This window comes from Mixophyes fleayi, chromosome 2, assembly GCF_038048845.1.
Source record: "Mixophyes fleayi isolate aMixFle1 chromosome 2, aMixFle1.hap1, whole genome shotgun sequence".
Lineage (NCBI taxonomy): Eukaryota > Metazoa > Chordata > Amphibia > Anura > Limnodynastidae > Mixophyes > Mixophyes fleayi.
In genome coordinates, this window is record NC_134403.1 from 141,704,367 (window position 1) to 141,726,096 (window position 21,730).

The following is a 21,730-nucleotide window of genomic DNA, read 5'->3' on the forward strand; positions in this document are numbered from 1 at the left end:
ACAACATGGCAGTCAGCATACACTATTCTCTTTCTCTGATCCTTTTTTTATTTATTACATAGAAAGGTTATATACGATCTTAGTTAACCAGGGGCAATGTGAGATAAACTTGGCTTTACCTGTATAATGAAATCAAATTAAGTAAAATCCATGTGCATTATGTTTCCCTTGTTCACTTATCCTTATTCTCTTTCCAAGACAACTACAACTACATTTTTTCTTATATGCTATAAGTCCAAATTGTCTAATGTGGTCTTTTGCAAAGAAGTGGAAATAACTGCTTTCGCTACTTACCATTGATCACTGCTGATCACTGTGGAGTTTAGAAAGCAGTGGTGCAAAGCATTCATCAGTGATGTGCAGTGAGTTGCTACGGAAAGGAACTCTGTTGCTTCTCCTTCACACTTTTAAGGAGTAAATGATGCTAATTACATTTACATAATCCATTATATCTGTGCCTCACCTTGAGTGGAGGATCAATTTCCACATCATCTCCTTAGCGTTCCATTTACATTTTTTAGATAAGTGGGGCATACACTGCGGAACTAATTAGATGAAGAACAATCTCGATAAGTATATCATCTTCCCATACAGGTCTAATATATTTTGTACCTTTCAGCAGTTTCCAGTCCATATTTATGTGGTATGCGTTTAGAGAGTTATATAGGCCCTAATATATCAATCAGAAGTAATACTGCACTAACTAATGTGCCACAGTCCATTATGCTAAGTGTACCTTAGTGTGCACAGTAACACATTTTATTGCTTTTTCTAATAATAGCATTGTTGCCTTAAGATAAAGGCGTTTTAAATGTAGTAAGCTTTTTTTTATTAATTGTTTTATTAAACAATATACACTGTGGGGTTTATAATAAATTTTTTATATTATCTGTGTTATTATAGTTGGACTTGAAGTAATAAATATTTTGACAGATAATAGTGGAAGGTGGACTTGAATTGTGGGAAACCAAAAATTGTGATTGTTTTTTAGTATACTAGGATTGATTGCTTCTCGGCCTTTTGGCTAAGATCAAGTGTAGTATACTAGGACTGGCATCGGTTATTTCATATATAGTTGGCAAACTCTATTTTCCAGCTGCCACTTTGTATTTTATATCTTGAGTGCCCACTTTCAGTTTGTTTTTTTGGTTCCTGTTTCTACATTAATAATGTAGTGATTTTGTTTATTTTAATCATGGTTTGCTTTTCAATAATAAGTCTACTTCTGAACTCATCCTTTCATTTTCATTAGAGGAATTGATACCATATTAAATGCTGTTCCCATTTCAAGACATTCTCACCAATTTTCATGTGGTTGTATCCGACTAGGAAACATTGGGCCACCAAAGGAAACTATTGTGAGGAACAATCAAGTGAATTGTCACAGCAATCCAAGATAGAAAACATTTGATTTATTTAAATAGCAGGGTAAGAACTAAAGGAGTGATTTAGATCACTACTAACCCATTTTTAAACTTGTACCACCATATTGTTTATACTATTATTGCCTACATGCTAAGGTTACCAGCTTTGAACATAAGTAGTTCATTCACAGATTATACACTCATTCAATATATTCACACATATTACACTAGCACTATCCAGACACCTTGTACCAACAATTAACCCACTGATTATACTGACACTTCCCACAGTGATTGCTTATACCAACAATGACTGCACTGCTTATATTGAAACTGCCATATTAACTATATCAGCAGTATGAACAGTGATTTTGCCATCACTACCCACATTAATTGTACCAATACTGCCCAGATTGTCCATAGTGGTGGTAGTCAGTACAACTATACTGACAACACCGACTGTGAAAAGGCTGTCATAATTACACGAAATGTGCAATCCATGACAGGCTGATGACACTGACAGGTTGAGAAAGACACTTGAAATAGCCCTGATGAAGGAACATGCAGGCAGGCTACAATGACGTCAGTTTCAAGTTCCCCACTGTCAGTCTGGCTGTCAAGGGGGTAATTTAAGGAAGCGCTGGCTGTACAATGTTGTAGGCCTTGTAAAGAGCAATGTACTGACAGTGGGGAAATTGAAACAGACATCATTGTAGCCTGCAGGGATGTTCCTTCATCGGAGCTGTGTGGAGGAGGGCCCCGCTGCTGTACCCAGGAAGAGGGCGAAGATGCGCCCTCGCAGAAGTGCCCGTAAAGAGGGTGAAGAGAGAAGAAATTAAAACGTACTCACCGTTTCTGCGTTCCAGCCCTGGTGAGAACTTCTCCTCCTTTTTTCCCTTGCTCTTGTAAGGGCAAGTAGCTACCCTGTCATGAGAAGATAGCGCCGGAGTCACCGGTGGGGAGCCCTTGTAGGGGCTAGGAGCGCCCCCACCCTGAAAAGAGCTGCGCCAGAAAGGAGCAGAGGCGCCGCCGGTTTGAGGGTCTGGAAGTCCCGGAGAAGGCGTCGGGGACAAGTTGAGTATCCTGGGTGGAGCAGGTAAGTATACTCTCTGAAGGCGTCGGGGACAAGTTGAGTATCCTGCGCGGAGCAGGTAAGTATACTCTCTGCGGTTAGGTCGGGCACAAGGCCCTGGCACAGATAGTTATAGGTAGGGAATTTATTAGGGCACAAGGCCCTAGTTAGTCGGTCTCTAGAGCCCATAGTCAGAAGGGGCACAAGGCCCTAGTTAGTTGGGATTAAAGCCCATAGTTAGAGAGGACACAATGCCCTGTAGTTAGAGGGCACAAGGCCCTGTAGTTAAAGAGGGCACATGGCCAGGTAGATAAAGAGGGGCACAAGGCCCCAGTAGAGAGACAGGGCACCAGGCCCTTGGAGTTAGAGTGAGCGTGAGAGCCCTAAGTTAGAATAGGGTGCGAGTCCCAGAGAGTAGTGTGACACAAGAGAGTGAGTCTCAGGGGATAGTCCTGAGGTAATAGTTGAGCAGAAGGCTCCTGTTGTTGTTCTACATAATCGACTGGTTAAGTAGAGGTAAGTGCCTTCCGTTGTCAGCCTTCCATAATCAGTAGCGACTTGTTATTGTGCCTGTGTGGTGAAATACAGTATTGTGTATTGTTTGGTTGTACTGTGTATGTTTCCTTCCAGGTACAAGAAGTCAAGCCCCCTTTAAACGTAGGCTTTTGTTTCCTGACTGTAATCCTGTGATACTCTGTGTCTGTGGGGACAAGGGGTTAGCTAGAGCACACACGTAGTGAGGGTTAGGACACACGGTAGCCTTCCGGTCCCTGGGATTACAAGGAATTCCTGAAGCAGTGATTGGGCACCTCACTTGGAGTGCAGCACAGCCCTTTTGAGTTCCAGGGGTGGGTCCTGTGGTTCCAATTGGGTGTCCCAGTCTGAGTTCTGGCAGGTTCCATTGCAGTTCCAGATTTGGGCGGTGTTCCAGGTGTTCTGGAACACGACCGTGTCGAGTTCCCTCAGTTGCCACTGACGGTTCTGAGCGAAAGCCGCTACCCTGGTGGCGTGTTGCTCCAGTGAGCCTTGGTAGTGCAGGTGGCAACTGGTCCTTCGAATTTTGTGAGTGACCCCATAGTGAGAACATAGTCTTCTTGGTACGACCTGGATGAGGGACAGGGTCAGCCCTGGAGTAGAAGTTGAACTCTGTCTGGTGTTCCCCGTAGGTAGAGGGAGGAGGTTTAGGGAGTGCACTATACCCAGTACTTAGCGAAGTTGCGTTACCCGACCATTAGTTGTTTGTTGTAGGGTCAGGGCACCTGCTGTTAGCTAGTACTAGATGTGTGGTGGTACACATAGTCTCACCTATGGAGTAGAGGGAGGACGTGTTGTGTTCTGTCTTTCACAGGTGATGGAGAGAAGCAGGAGAGCAGGGACGGTAAATTGGAGTGCCCTGGGTGAGTATCGCTCTCAATTCCTACTTTTAGTTAGGCCCACACCGAGAGGTTAGTGGAGTATTTGGGGCAGGACTGTTCCTGGTCCCAAATACCCATAGTCCCGCACCCTTGGCAAGAGCAAAACGAGGTGTTGGCAAATGGGGTTGAGTGAAGGCCTCTTCTCCTTGCCGTAACCTCGGACAGTCCCTTCCTGGTAAGCACAGGATGTAATTTCTGTTTCTCCCCCATAGAGAAGGGGAGTGATCTGACGGAGGTTCAGTTGCTGGTCTGCCAGAAAGGGAAAGAGACGGTGCAGAGGCGGACAGCGGCTGGGGTGAATCCCATGCGGATGGAGGGTGGTCATCAATTAGAAGGTAAGATATCTGTGTGCATCTGACCTGTTCCCCCGCAGGCGTTACAGCTGTTTCAAGTGTCATTTTCAAGCTGCCAGTGTTATCAGCCTGTCGTGGATTACACCTGTGTAATCATGTCGACCTCTTCACAGTCAGTGTTGTCACTATCATTATAAAGTAACCCACCCGTTCACAGAGCTTAGTAAAAGTAAAAAAGGAACATTTTAGTACAAATAGGTGCATTAACTTAATAGGTGCATTAACTATAAATGAAACAGTGGCTTTAGTCTTAGAACACACTATTAGTAATTGATCTGTCTGTCTCCTTAAGGAATATTCTTCCCAATTTCTTCAGTACCAGTATATTTGCTCTACAGGAGGAATAATAAAGAAAGCCATGGACTCGGATATGTGAGGCACACAGAAGCACTATTTGTTGGCTACCACTCTGGAATGTTAGCACCTGAGTCATTAAGGCATGTATCTAGGGTTTCCTGAGCATATCCTTTGCAAAAAAAAAAAAAAGGCTTATTACAGCCTACGAATTAGGGGAGTGAATGGGGTGGGGAATGGACGGATTAACGTAGGTATCAGTGAAATATTTAGTAAGTGTCTAAAAAACAGGGTGTTCTTTGATAATAAGCAACACACCCAAAAAAGCAAACAAATATATTTCTTTCCCTTTAATTCCAAAGGGTTTCAATCAGAATGCAACTGTGTGAGTGCAGTATCAGTGACATATTTGGTAAGTGGTTAAAAAAACAGGGTGTTCTTATACTGTGAGCGGCACACCCCAAAAAACAAATATATTTTGTGTTTTTAAAATCCCAAGTGCTTCAATCTGAGGAACTGCTATGCTCAGCAAATAACATCATCGTCTGCAGACAGCTGCTAGTTTCTTTATGTTTGTATTCCATCAGTGTGTGGTAAGCAGATACCCTTAGGGGACTTCTGGACAACGCATTTGGAGCCTGCTGTATTTTAAAGACTTGTGATATGTTTAAAACCAGCTAAAGTCTGGTAATAAAGATTATGTTTTTATTATTAAGTTGAACCCTTGATGATTTTTATGCTATATTTTTTATGTTATTTACTTTCAGTATTGGGCAAAAAAGATAATTGCCCTCAAGTGCTCTAAGCCGGTTAAATTCTGGCAGTAAATATTATAGTTCTGTTATACAGATGTTTCTCTGGTGTATAACAGATATAGAAAATAATTGTTCCTTAATTATGTGCCATTATTGTAAGATCTGCTCTCTTGAAATAAAGGGGAATAATCCCATTTATGATATATTAATCATCATCATCATCATCATCATCATCATCATCAACATTTATTTATATAGAGACAGCAAGTTCCGTAGTGCTTTACAATTGGGAACAAACATTAATAAAACAATACTGGGTAATACATACAGACAGAGAGGTAAGAGAACCCTGCTCGCAAGCTTACAATCTATGGATCACCTCCTACTTGGATGTCATTGTGTATGCAGTATGTATACAAGTTACACTATATTATTTTTTTTCTTTTGTTCTTTTTCACCAGCGCAATTGTGCACTATCATTTTTTTCTTTTTGGTTCACATTTTTTATGCTATAGGGTGGCATTAATATAAAGCCTATTGTTGCAGCGGTGTATGGAGTGCAGGTGAATTTAGTAAAGTGTTGTTTTGGTTTTTCACTACTCTGGATTTCTCTCCACTCAACCATTATACCTGCATCTTGCTCCCTGTATTCAGCCTTTCTCAGAAATCCCTTTGCATTATCAGCAATATTTGGTTCATACTATTTTCTGTATTTTCTGATTAATACCTTATGCTTCCATCACATCCCGGGCTCCATAGCTGTGATTTCCACTGAAGCGTGACATACACATACTAGAATGCCCATTGCAAATGGGCATGCTTGACACGGTCATGCATCCTCCTGAGCTTCCCATGCACCACCTTCTTGCTCAGATTGTCCCCTCAAAAATAGCCACATCAGTGCATGAAAAAAACACTGAGGCTGAAGAACAAGTTAGGTACTCACAGAATCCTGAAGAGAGACTGCATTTGATTCTGATTCTTCTGGATTATGTTGAAGTAAGGCAGCCACAAGTTGTTCCACCCCATGATAAGCACATTATAATGTCAGGGCATAAGACCAAAAAAGCACTTCTTGATTTTGGAAATAATTCTATCCCAAACCAGACAACATTAGTCAAGGCATCTGTAGTATTTGTCACACCACAATAAGTAGAGGTAAGGGTACCTCCTTCCTGTTATTTCATTTGCAGTGAGTTAAGTAAGGTCATTTTTAAAAAGATGAAAAACTGTGTATAGTAGCAAGCAGCATCAGCTAGCAGCTGAATGGATAGACACCTCATGCAATCTACACCTTCTTCATCAATTTCCTCATTATTAGTATATAGTCCAGTATCCAAAGATTCTGATGCTAGATTCCAGTGAGGAGGAACTTATATTGTGTGATAATGATCTTGACATCAGTGTTGAGGATGACGATGAGGGAGATGACATTGTCGACATAGCGGAAGATAAACACTGCTAGTTAAATGCCTATTAGAAATTCGTTCAAATCCCTATGCATTCTCCATTCCATCAACTAACAGCCAAAATGTTCTATTTTGTGAAGGAACAAACAAATCAAGCACTTCAGAACAATAGTGGCAGTCCCTGTTGCCGAAGTGCTTGGTTTGTTAAATTATGTATGTTCTTTTTAACATTTTGTCCTTGGGTGGGAGGGCCCACGGGCAATTCCATCTTCCACCATTTTACATTATGGCCTTGGTCTATTATTGTGTGTTAAATGCCTACTGATTCCGCCGTTGTCCATCTAATGAGCTCTCATACTGCTGCTGCTTTCTCTCTCCAATGTGTCACTGCTGTGCCTCTCCAATGTATCACACGTGCTGTCTAACGGTTATGGCGTATTAATTTAAATGAAAATGTAATTGAACTAGACATCTGTGATGAGGATGATGGCGAGGGTGGTGACATTGTCACTATTGAGGAACATGACCACTGGTATCCAAATGCCCATTAGTAAATTGTTCAAGGACAATTATATCTTGCACTATTTAACATTATGGCTTTGGTCTATCATCATCTGTTATGTATATTGATGCCACTGTCTGTCTAATGACATCTGATTCTTATTGTCTCTTCATTTTCCATAATGAATGCTGTCTAATGATAAATATATTGGGCCTGAGTCATTAAGGAGAGCAAAGAAAAAAAAGTAGTAACTTTGCTCCTGGACAAACCATGTATCAATGTAAATTATTTTATTATTTTGCACATAAATTAAATACTGGCTGTTTTTTCATTTAACACAAAAACTTGATAGCTCTATTTTTACACTGAAATTTAAAATTGATCAAGGACTTGTCCTTTTCCAAATATAAATCTGTCCCCACATTTTAAATTTATCATCCCCTCTAATGCAACATGCTTTTGCTCAGGTGCCAAAGTTACTCCTTTTTTTGCATTCCTTTCCTTAATGACTCAGGCCCATTGTGTCAGTGCTCTTTTGCCCACCATTTTTCTTTTGGGTGCAGCCCACATTCGTCTATCTACTTGTCTACAATGACCATCCTATCAGCCAGTGCTCTGCCCCTATGTTACATAGTTATTTTAGCAGGCTGTGCAAACAAAACTTGGTTGGTCAGAATTTCTTAAAACATTAGAGGTCGGTGCAGAAGAAACTGTCTGTGGCACACAAAATTTCTGGTGATTTTTGGCATTCAACCATCGCATGTAGATCATTGCAGCAGCTACAAATAATGACCGGCCACGCCACCAAATGAAGCATTTTAAATATAATCCACTGAAGTGCAACATGGTTTTGCCAAAGTTTAAAATTGCACCCTCTACCTGGATTTTCTCCTAACTAAATGAGATCCTAATTTGTTAGTACTGTTCCTCTATAATTTCCCACTCTTTTTTCCTTGAAAAAACCTATTATTTCTTAGCTGCAAAGTAATCAAAGTAATAAAAAATGGCATTGCTTTTGGTTTTACTGTTCTTTTTTACAATTATATTGGAGGGGATTGAATGCAGTTTTCCTGCGGAAAAAGAAATAACACCTGAAGGTTTTGAAAATAAAATAAATTTTGTTGGCAATATAGACTAAGAAAGCACTTGTATAGACACATCTTGTTCTAACAGTACACAAACAGATGTTCAAACCTGAAGACCACAGATTACACCATTATACTTCAAAATCACATATAAATGCACAATGTATAAATTACAGCAAAGTCTAATTACTTCTTGAAACACTCAATAAGGGAAGACTTAATTAAAATATATAGAGATGTCTGCATTTTAGGGCATCTCTTTCAAGCAGCTGTATTACTGGTTGTGCGAGGTAAGCATAATTGTAATCACCAATATTGTGCTAACAGCAAAATATATATTTTGTAAACATATTTCAATAGATATAGAGCTTTACAATTATAAAATTCCACAAAAAGAAGAAACAAATAAGAAACAAGTACATTAAATCTTGGAAATTAAAATATAGCAAATCATGTGAATAAGTATAATCAAGATTTTTTTTTTACCAAACCCAGCAGATGTATAGACGTTGGCAATAAGCTATAGTTTAAGTGTTCTATTGTATGTGATATGGGTGAGACATTATTACACTTTTCTATTTAACAAAACTGCTTTGTAAAGTTAATATAATGTCCATCCATCATAAGTGAAAATATAATTTTATGAACCAGAAAAAAATGAGGAAGCACCGTTTTTTTTTCTTTTTCTTTTTTTGGTGCACAAATGTATTTAATTGTCCACCAGGAGCAAACGTGGGAGCTAGAGAGCTGTGACTATCCCTGAGGAAGCCATCATTGGCGAAACGCGTAGGTTACCAGCACAGTCATACCTTTGACTTCACATGCTGTCACATCAGAGCGGAGATTACACTCTCTTCATTTAGCCGCATGCGCATGCGCGGATCGACATTGGAAGTTTACCCAGCTGCGGCCGCGGCTTGACATCACTTCCGCTGACACACTATCGCCTCACCGGGAGTATCTCATCACCGCGGGACATTCAAGATAGGAGAGAGTCCACCACTTCACCCGGGATCGGGTAAGTCCCCTCTCATCCGGCATCCATTGGAAGTGGGAAAACTATTCCATTTGGAGTCTATCGATAACTGCATCACTGCAGTACATCATGTCCTCGCTATTAACATTTGGGTCAGTCTACGCAGGATGTACCTATGGTTATCACACTCAGTGATTTTTTAAAACAGATGCAAGATTGCTTCACTATCACACTGACACTATTGTATGTACAGTACTTCAACATAGGATCATTCATACTTTACATTCAACTACAGTTTGGGAAGGCTCGTCGGTCACAGCAATATCTGTACCTACCAGGGACTATATTGTGCATAGTCACGAGGCCCATATGGAAGAATACTTACCGGTCCAATAAACTGTGAACACCAACTCCTCCTTATTGGGACCTCATATCTTTATACAGATTGATGTCCAAAATACTTCATATTTTTATCATATGTGATGATTGAACTCTTTACTATTAGAGACCACATATTGATCTATATCTATTGGCACCAGCATTAACGTCTGATCTATGCCAGTCAACAGGTATATATTTGCACCCTGTCTACTTTGCATACTGAACTACAGTCTGTTATTTTGCCACTGAGCACTTACATGCACTTTGCATTCATCGTTGTACATTTTGACTTCAGGGAAATTCTGTGGCGATTGAACTCTTTTATTATCAGAGTTCATTTATGTACCTATCTGTCATATCATTGGTATAGGATTACTGTCGCCATCCAGCTGAATAGCAGTACCCGATTGCTTTTATATTTATAACACTGTCTGCTATTTGTGGTACTGGACCTTCTAACCCACTTGTACTAATAAAGTGGTTTTGCTACACCTATACTTTATTTGTTATTTTTGGCGCCACGGGAATCTCCAGTATATCCCAGAGAGCTGTGACACTTTGAAATGAAAACTGTTCAGCAGAATGTTGCATGTTTCTTCAGCTGCATTTGCCCTTACTCTATTAAAGTCTGCTGTGAGAAGACAGGGAAAACAAGTTTAAGTAAGTGTGAGAAGGTGGGAGAAATACCCAAAACATTGTTTAAAGGAGAAATAGAAAAAGAGAAAGAAACTTTATAAGAACTGAAATGTTAGCGAACCAGTGAGAGTAAGTCATACTTGCCAACTTTTCCAAGTTGGCTTCAGGGAGATCCCGGGGGAGGTGGGCGGGGCTTGAGGAATTGCATCATTTTGGTCCCACCCCCTAAACAATTGTCACCATTTTCGCCAATTACAGCAGAGAGTGGGGCTAAGATGATGCAATATCTGCATCATTAAGCCCCGCCCCTGTCACTTATCTATTGCGGGGCAAGAACCGAGAGGTTGCCCTGCTCTCCCGGGAGACCGGGAGGTCTCCCAGAAATGCGGGAGTTTCCCAGACATTTCGGGAGAGTAGGCAGCTATGCTTAAAGAAAAGCAGCTAATAAATCTCTGGAGACTGAAGTGTCTTTTACATTACTGAAGTCATGTTGTCTTACTTGTCAGTCTTTGATTAAATCTTGGTCTCCATGAAAATGGCCATGTCCATAGGCATCAATACATGGACATAGGACACAATTTCTGAACTGTGTCATCATGCCACAGATGGTGAATCCAACCACGTCTTGTACTGGCTCAGCATCAAGGAGAATGCCAGACTCTTCAGGGAGTGAGGGAGATCACCCCTATTTCAGGGGGTCTCCCTGACATTCAGGCAAGTATGGAGTAAGTGTTAAGAGAAGAGAAAAATACCAGAGAAACTTTTAAAAGAAGAGAAAGAAATGTTTAAAAGGACAGGGAGAAACACTGGAAAAAGTCAAAAGGGCTCATTTAGAGATGGACACATTGCACTCTGAACCTATGTAGGAAAAGATGCATGCTAAAAAGCTTGCTTATATCCATATGTTGAGTCAGATGTGCCACATGATGCACGTAGCTCTAAAACAGTAGTATTTGTGGCAGACATATGTCAGCAACAGTAACTGTGTATACTTATACCTCCTGATTAAGTACTGACATTTAACAAGAGCATGCAGTGAGGTTTAGGTTGTGGTTCCCAAGGCACTAGCGCCTTTGTGTGTGAGCTTTTCAAAGTTCCACATAGCTCACTGAGATTGTCACTTGCCTCATCTGCGTGATAGGGTAGACCAGGGAGCCCTCTGGCATATTTGTACAGAATGCATCCTGACATTCTATCAATTATGACAGAGGGTCTGTCCATGTCCCTTCTGCTTTTTCAAAGTGTGCTCTAGGTCTAAGTAGTAGAGTTAGTACCTCACCAGCTGCTCATCAGAGGAGGGTGGGCCTCTCATCCACCCAGAAATACACTAGGCATAATGACAGATCTGCATCTGGTGAACCTTGTGAACCTGTGAAATCAGGAGCGAGATTTCTTTCCATTTTTAAATGCAAAATATATTTGCTGTAGTTTCCAACTTTTGAGATGAAATTGAGCTGAGTAACAGGGTTTCTGGGGATTGATACAAGTTTAGTGCTAACTTACATCAACAGCCACTATTAATAAACTGAGGATTTGTCAATGACAAAGACGAATAGCTGGGGGGATAAGCAGAGATTACAAGTACAGATGTCAACTGCCATACCATCACTCTACTCCATAGAAAGTATTTCAAAATAGTGAAAAATGTGGGTCTTTTGTTGCCATTAATGGTTATTCAGAGGGTCAGAACTTTTAAACATTCAACAAATATTATATTATAAGGTAAAATATGTCTTTACAATTGCATTTTTGTATTACACATTTTCCTTGTGCTTTAAATATGTAAATGTTAACAATACAGTGATAATAATATTGGATTGCTAGTTAGTAGACTCCAAAATATAATCTCAAAACAATCTGCAATATTTGCATAGCTGTAAGACAAGTACAACACCATTCCAATCTGATATTAACAGAAAATAGAAAATAAAAAACTATTGGCTCTGATATTTTTATTATTTCACTTGTGTATATCTATGTATGAATGTGTCATTGCCAAAATAAACTGGTATTTTCAAACTAATCTCATTTATAAATACACAGGATGGTGATAGGCACAGATTCCTCTCCAGCTGTGCTAACTTTTTCATTGATCTCTGAAACTTGTGCCACCATCTGGTTCTTTACCATACTTTTTAGATGCTGAATTTTAAATTTAAATGGGTCAGTTATGTAATTTTTGTAGTTACCCATCAATTTTAAAAAAATGTGCTTCAAACTATTTTTCCATTAAATACTTTTTTGTTGAATACATTTCCATAACGAATACCGACTGCAGTCAACACTAATTTGGTTGTCACTACCAATTTATTGTCTAAGTGCAGTCGATATATTCTTTTATCAAATTTTAAAGGATGCACCGATTAGTCAGTTTTCGTATAGTTAGCTTTCACTTTTTTTTTTCTGTAAATGGTGTTGAAAGAAAAATTGGAGGTCATTCATGAGGTGCCCTAGATGTGCATTGTTAAAATATTTGGTTTTGCACCACTGTACATTGATTGTCATCCAGTGCACCTTAAGGTACTAGCCTACTCTCCACTCTCAGGAGCGACTTGCAAAAAAAACCCACATAAATGACTACAGCTTTATACCAATATTTAAAACACAGCAGATACCATAACATAAAAAAATAATAAAAACATTTTAAATGAATATAAAATTAAAAACAATGGTTATGCATAAAAAATAAGTTAGTATATAGCAGTATTATATGATAATAAATGTTAAAGAATATGCAAAAAATTGTACAACCTGTACTGTTGTACAATAAAGAGTTTAAACTTTTAAAACATATTAAAATAAAAAGTAGAATGTTTTGAAGAAGGGGGATTATATGATGAAGATTTCTCAAGCAGAGACTAAATGTATTTTTAATATGCAGATTTTGGAGTTGAGCGTAAGCCCAACTGCTTACCGTAAAATATGCAAATTTGTATTGCACGTGCCAAGAAAACCAAAAGTGCATATTTGCATATGTATGCACATCTGACACTTGCACCTCCTTATATTTGGACAGGCAGAATGGGAGAGAGAAGGAGTTGACAAAAACAGTTTGAGTAGAGAAAGGGTGTGTTTGTATAATTGTGATCTATGGAGATACAGATATGACTGTCAGTAACCATATCACTTGTAGGTGCCTGAGGACTGGTGCAAATACACATTAATAATGGTGATGGTCACAAGCAGTATCTAGTCACTTCTGATTGGCTGATTTGCGGATTGAAGCTGATAATGCTTTATTCATTGTCAATGTCTACATTATATGATCTTGTGGATGTATTTTAGAATTATTTTTTTCATTTATACACAAGATGGAATCTGATGCCTGTTTTATTATAGAAAACAATTTTTTTGTGCTTATGACCTGGCATATCTTATATATGCCTGACGTAAACCTGGCATATATGCTACCGGTGCAGAGCTGGATGCATCTTGAGATGCGACCAACTCAGTATATGGGTGAAATATGCTTTTTCATGTTCATCTTTGCAGACATTTTTTTGGACACATATGAGTCCAACTCAGCACCATTGTCTCCACAAGGTTTAAATATAGACTTTGATCTAGCATTTTGTGTGTTGATAGATGGAAATTCAAGATGATCTATTCCATGCTTTTTTTCATTTTTATCAATATTGTCCAATGCCTTTTTTTAGGTTACACATTAGTTAGTTATTAATGATTTATCTTCCGAGTTCTATTTTTTATCACACATTATAGAAAAAAACATGAATTTTATTATCATCCTAAGGGGCAGATCCAATTCAGAAAATATCCACACGAGGTGCCTCTGGAGCGGCCACAAGACATCTCTTGTGGATATTTTCTGACAGAAGTAATGCTGATTTCTGCTCGTGCCCCATAAAGGTGCGAGCAAAAGTCTGCATTACTTTTTACCGTAGTAACGGTAATAAAGCGCAGCTGAGATGTTCTGATAAACATTGCGGCCAATTGAATCTGCCCCTAAATATCATTTACTGTGAGCATATGTTGGAGTTTTCTTTAAGTACTATTTTGTATTATGAACCACTTTCATTTTGGAGAATGAAAAATCCCTATCTGTAAAAGAGGATGGTATTTTCAAGGGATTGTGCCTTAGTAGGAATGACAAGTTTCATCTTTATATCTATGCTATTTGTATCATCTGAAAGTCCATTAAATAATGTCAAAGATACATGGTTAGAATAACTGTGGAGAACACAAATTGTGTAATACTATGACCCTCGAGGGTATCCATAAGCGTGAAGTCATCTGAGGATTTCCTATCCTCTCTTTGTAGCACACCTGCATTACACTATGAGAACTAGAGGTCTGAAGCTTTGTAATTGTTAGCAAAATAGTATTTACGGACAGTTATCCCCAACTGAGAAAGATGACGCTTTTTCCTGGAATGTTGAAATTCACATTTTTTAGATGTTTTATGAACGTTGCATAAGTGTGACCTGAAATCAATGATCAGACTGAATCAGTAACTAAAGACTGTGACAGTTGTCAAAAGATTCTAAATGTACCTCCACAAGCTCCATTACACCCCTGGGAATGGTCATCATCCCCATGGCAAAGAGTTCATATTGATTTTGCAGGTCTGTTCATGGATCACATGTTTCTGATTGTGGTGGATATTCATTGTAAGTGGCCTAAAGTCTATATCATTTCAGAAAACTTTTTTGAGAACTATATTGCCTAGAAATTGGTTTCTCAAACAAATATGTAATAATGGATATTAGTTCATTTCAGAAGAATTTCAGAGAGCATAATGGCATAAAGCCAGCATTGTAATACCCACCCACAAATGAATTAACCCAAAGATTTGTCCAAACATTGAAGAAAGCTATCAAGGCCATGAACCATGAACAAATTACTCTACAATACAAAATCAACAATTTGTTTATCAAAATGCTGAACATGCTGCAACAGGACAAACTCCTGCAAAGAGGAACTTGAGATCTCATTGTGACTTATTGAAACCAGGGGGTAAATGTATTAAGCTCCGGGTTCTTCAACGAGTTCGGCGTCTTCGGCGTCTAAATTTAAAGCGGCGCTGCCTTGTAGAGGGAAGTTTCCCTTTACATGGCAGCGCCGCTTTAAATTTAAACGCCGAAGAAGTCGAACTCGCGGGTGTTGAAAAACCCGGAGCTTAATACATTTACCCCCAGATGTAAGTAAATAAGATCGTAACAAGCAATTCAAAAAGAAATGTATTTATAACATGTAACAAACTGCCATGTTTTGTATCATAGCAAAATGTAGCATATGTGCTCAAAACTAAATTGTTCAGTGGCTGCTGGTTCATAATATATGGATAAAAACCTACAGATATATAGGCACTAAAACCTAATTCATAGGTAATAGAAAGAATTGAATGTTAAAAAAAATGTCAACCTTTCAGAAGTTAATGTGCCACAAAAATTCTAGATATTCATCTGTGAGTTGAACTCTATCTTCAAGTCACCCAACTCATATGAGGACCCCACATAAAAGGAATAATAAACTCATATGGAGAAGTGTGTCATGTATTAACAAAATTAAAGATCTAAACACCAAATGCTCAAATTTGTTTCTGATTGTTGTAATATGCCTACACAGATGACCCAGTGGACTAGAAATATCAACAGATCTCCCTTTGTGTATATGCTTATGTTATCCATGTGTTGGTAAACACCTTTGAAATTATATATTTTGTGGTTCTATTCTAAGATTGTCATTTTTATATCATCCCCCTATCTGTAAACTCATCATGACTCTAAGGCGAGAAGGTAAAACATGTAATATGGGTGCATTACCCTTTTAACTAATATATAGAGGTGTTGAGCATGTAGAGACTGATGTGTGAGGCTATTGTGTGTTCTGTACAAGGCAGGAGGTCTGAAAAGGTGAAGACAGGAGGACACTCTGTCTCTGAGAGTGAGAGATAGATAAATATATATATAGAGAGAGAAAAAAAGAGAGAGGGAGAGAGAGAGAGAGTACTGTGATAAGCTGATGAATAAGTGTTGGTTGGGGAGAGTCTCCAAGGGAAATTGCTAAAGAAATGTGATCAATCTGGTAGCTCCGATAGCACTGGAGGAGCATACCTCAATAAATAAGTTTGACAGTTTGTGTGATGACGCACATAAGAAGAGGGGGCTGTAAGCAGGGTTGCAGAGAGGGAGGGAGTACAAATTACCACATGGTGGGCAGCAGGGTGGCTTAGTGGTTAGCACTTCTGCCTCACAACACAGCATGAGTTTGATTCCCAACCATGGCCTGTGTGGAGTTTGTATGCTCTCCCTGTGTTTGTGTGGGTTTCCTCCGGTTGCTCCGGTTTCCTCCAACAATCTAAAAACATACTTGTAGGATAATTGGCTGCTATCAAATTGACCCTAGTCTGTCTGTGTGTGTATGTTAGAGAATTTAGACTGTGAGCTCTATTGGGGCAGGGACTGATGTGAGTGCATTCTCTCTACAGCGCTGCAGAATTAGTGGTGCTATATCAATAAATGATGATGATGAAGATAATGAGTTACCGGCACCTGGGGGGCAGATCCAGGTCCGAGGTAATTTGGCCATGTAATTCATTTTTTTTTATTGTTTTTTTTGCCAGTGGGTGGCATGCACTTGCACGCACCCACGGAACGGGGTAGGATAAGGGGGAGGGAGCTGATACATGCTCCCAGTCCCCGGAAATCTTGTGACATTACACACATTCCCGTCAGCCTGCAGACCAAGTCGAGGAGCTCCAAATCTCGCGAGACTAAAAGCGTCCATACTCACTCTGTAGGACCTTCAGCCCTTCAAGCAAAGCATCGGTAAGTACAGTGGCCTGGGGGTATCATAATATATTCCGGGGGTATTGTAATGCATCTGGGGGTTGTTGTAATGCATCTGGGGGCTGGCGCGATTTGGCTGGGTAGGGCATGATAAATGTAATATTTTATTATCATTTATGTATTATAAACTGTATACTAAAAATTAAGAGGCTCTCTAAAACCCTTAAACATATAAATACAATAATGACGAGAAAAGATTACATACAATGAAAAACTCCAAACTCCTTATCTCGGAAAGGCACTACAGGAACATAACTCAGTATGTCTATCACAGAATATTCAATGGCCTGTTCTGTGCTCCTGAGGCACCTTTCTCAGGGGCTGCTCTTTATATATACATACTGTTTATATATATATATATATATATATATATATATATTTCAAATTTTTTTTTGTATTGTAAGACATAAAGGGAGATTCAATTAGATGCAAGGTTTCTCCGGAATATCCACGAGACATCTCAGGGCAGAAATTCCTAGCATAATTGCCTGCAATGTGCGCAGCACAATGTCCATGTGCCACATCATCGGCAATTGATTCTCCTCCATTTTGTTTCTGAGTAAAGTAGTTTGGAGTTTAAAATTTTTATGTCATTTTCTGTCAGCATTATTGAATTTATATCTTTAATGGATTTTTGAGCGCATCTTAATTTTTATCCTTGTAAAGGGTTGCAGAGCCAGTAGAGGTACCATTTTTTTATCCACTTAGAAATGTGTCACATTATTATATATATATATATATATATACATATATATATATATAAAAGAAAAATGGAGAGAAGGGCGCTTGAAAGTGCAGTATTACTGGAGTCATACACCAGTAAAGAAGCATGGTAACTGTTCTGCGCATCCAAAAACAGTGAAAGATGGGCACATCTTGGAATTTCCCAGTTATAAGTGCCGGTCCGGAAGCCATTTGAGATAAACAGAAATAGCCAGAGATAGTGTAGTGTACGGTGGTCAGAGTAATACAGTGATAACACCAGAGGCTTAATTCAAGTTAAACTTCATTGCAAACACTCCTTGTCAACCTTGCTATTAGCTGTGGAAAGACAGTTTTAAAGCATGTAAGCAATATAGCTAAGGCCATCCAGAATCATTGGGGATACCAGGACCTTGCAGAATTAAACAGATAAAGTTCTATTCATTATCTATCTGGTACACACATAAGCCTCTGGTGCTATCACTGTATTACTTTGACCACCATATACTACACTATCTCTGGTTATTTCTGTTTATCTCATATGGTTTCCGGAGCGGTACTTATAACTGGGAGATTCCAAGAGTTGAAAGTACTGATGATGTGGTCACAAGAGTGCTTCACTAATGATGTGCCCATCTTTCACCCTTTTCCGGTACGCAGCATACTTACCACGTTTTATTATTGGTGTATGACTCCAGTAATACTGCACTATCAGGTACCCTTCTCTCCATTGTTCTTTCCTAGGTTTACTGATACTGGATTTACCATTCTTTGTTCTTGGAGCTTTGGCTGCCACCTTGTAAATAAGAAAGTGCTGGACATTCTGGGACTAATATAATTAGGATAAGGTTGTACTGGGTTGAGTACCTCACTGTTATTGTTGTTATTTTTATTTATATATATATATATAGATAGATAGATAGATATAGATATATAATGTGATTATTTTTATCATACATATTTTGCTTGGTATATGCGTGATCTATGTTATGTACTGTGTTCCCTTATTATTTTCCATGCTTCATGCACCTACACATTTTCCAAACAGGTCCCAACATTCCCTGATTCATACTAGAATCCAGAACCAGGTTGTGAAAGTTGCAGTACAGATAAGTAAGAGCACTTTCTCCTGGACAAACCATGTTACAATGTAAGGGATGCAAATTAGTTTATTATTTTGCACATAAGTTAAATACTGACTGTTTTTTTCATGTAGCACACAAATACCTTATAGCTTCCTTTTTACACTAAAATTTAAAGTTGAGCTAGGACATAACCTACCCCAACTATAAATCTGCCATCACATTTAAAATTTACATCCCCCTCCAATGCAACATGATTTCGCCAAGGTGCAAAGTTACTCCTATTTTTTTTGGCTTTCCTTTCCTTAATGAATCATCCCCAATATGTCATGACTAAAGAAGCGCAGCCACACTCAATGTTGGCCACGCCCAGATTACAAAGCCTCGCACATCCCTTCTATTACTGTGTGTGTGTGTGTGTGTGTGGAGGGGGGCAGATAGTTGCAGTACCAGGGTGCCAAATTCCTCTTTGCGGCCCTGGCTGTAAGAAGACTGATGTCTAATTTGTCTTTGAAAGAGCTTAAAAATCTGTTTAGCTCTAGCCATAGGTGTTGTATACAGGTGAAAATCACCATAAAGGATTGGGAGTGAGCAGAACCAGATGAAATGATGCTTTTAAAATATAGCAAACTTGTATGCAATTGTAAATATAGTAAAATATCTTGATTACATTTCTGTATTTAAATATAAACAAACAATAGGACTGAGGAGTCTGCAAATTGTATAAATGGTTTGTATTTCGCTATGGCACATCGATGTCTAGAAATATTTTACATTAAGGGCTAGATTTACTAAGCTGCGGGTTTGAAAAAGTGGGGATGTTGCCTATAGCAACCAATCAGATTTTAGCTGTCATTTTGTAGAAGGTAGTAAATAAATGAAAGCTAGAATCTGATTGGTTGCTATAGGCAACATCCCCACTTTTTCAAACCCGCAGCTTAGTAAATCTAGCCCTAAAACTTAGGGGTGCTAAATTGCTTTAATACATAATTTCTTGCAAAGTATTTTGAATTTAAATCAGTGTATAAAAACACAATATAGAAATAATTCACATCACAGCATAACTAGCATCTTGGCTTTATATCAGGCTTAGAAATCAGCATATGATTCATCGGTTATTATAATGGGTTTTAATTAAAAGCTGTAGGATTTGTTTTTTCATTGTTTTGCAAAGACCATGAGGCTTAGGTGTAGAGCTGCTGACATATCATATAATCAGTACAAAGCAGAGGCAATGCCTTTCAGAGCAGGGTCTCTCTGGAAAGATAGGTGAAAGGCTTATCAATTCCTCTTATTTAATTTTCCAGCAGTATGCAGTGACAGGCAATTTAGAGGTAACAGAAAGGTAAACACATTTGCTGTCAACCTGACATGATACAATGTATGTTAGTGCTAGTCTTGGTGGACACATTGAAATATATACAGTATGTAGCTATCAATTTCCTTCTGCCATTTATATGATATTTATAGTGCTGGTGGGCTAGTGTAAAATTACATAATACCCATTGACTTCAGTGCAAATGTCAGAGAAACCGTTGGATATGGAGTATGTTTCTCTTCAGTTAGGATTTTCTTATTACTCAGTATGAATACTACATTAGATTACTTATGTCCTGTTATAACATTTTCATTTTAGGTTTTTTTGGCTGTATTCTATAGTATATGGAATTGATATGGGATATGTAATCATTTCTGTAATGAGACACAATTGCAAATACTCAAAACATAAGTTGGCTACAAATACAATACCTTCTCATACATTTGTATATGTTCAATTATAATAAGTTGATTTGAGAATTATTGTCATTAATATTTCTCTTGGTAAAATATAGTGCATATTATAGTTGCTACAAACCTATTTAATTATGAATTGGGTATTTCAAATTATTTGTAGCTATTCAGTTTAAAAAGATATTTGTTTGAGATTTGACATCACTTCCCTTTAATACTAACTAGGATAGGAACTGGCAGGTACCAAAGACTCTGTTTTAAATTGTCGTGACAAGGTTGAAAATCTGCAGAGCAGTTAAGCTGGGTACACACTTCAGGCTTTTCAACCCATTATGGTGCCAATGACATGATAAATGACTGTTAGGTTCAATATTGTATTAGTGTGTATGCTCCCACGATCATGTTTTATCTTACCAAAGCACATTGTATCGTTTCATTTGATTTTATAACTAAAAATCTTCATAAACGATGGAATGTTGTCTGGCAAATACTGAAATCTGTAACTCACAACCAGCTGGGTAGGAAAACGCCATAGAGTTTACAGCAGATGGTATGACAGATGAAGAGCACAGATCTGATGGTAAATCGTGTAACATCATTTAATACATGAATCGGCTCTGCTAAAATCGTTAAAGATATTGCATCGGGAGAAACTTTCTGTAGTGTGTGCCTAGCTTTAATCCTTAAATTTCCACTGCCATTAATGTAAATTCGTGGCCTGTTTCACACGCTATCGGTCATTAAAGTAGAACCTGCATTGATTGGCAACCGCTATTTTGGTGTTCTAAGCTGCAGCCAATGGTATTAGGATGGGAGGCAACTGACTCACATATAAATGATCTAATAAGACACATGTAGAAAATAATCTCATTGCTGTCCCATGTGACGCTCCAATAGTGCACATTAAACAGTTATGGTCACTGATGTTTTCTGCATCAAAAAGATGATCTGGTATAGTAAATCTGTGACATCCAAGTTTATGGTAATACATGTCAAGACATACGTACAAAAAAGCCTTACCCTAAAATAAAGAACAAAGACTAAAGAAATAGTAAAGTTAAAAAGTTAAAATAAGTAAACACAGAATTGAACATATTAAATTTAGCTAGCATTTTCTTTAAATGCCACCTCTAGTGGAGTTCTGTCTGTTAAATAGGTAAAGGA

General features: G+C 38.5%; 1 pseudogene; it reads left to right on the forward strand.

Moving 5' to 3' along the window:
* Positions 1 to 1,004: 1,004 nt before the first annotated feature.
* Positions 1,005 to 1,089, forward strand: LOC142142037 (U2 spliceosomal RNA; annotated as a pseudogene).
* The last annotated feature ends 20,641 nt before the right edge of the window (positions 1,090 to 21,730 follow it).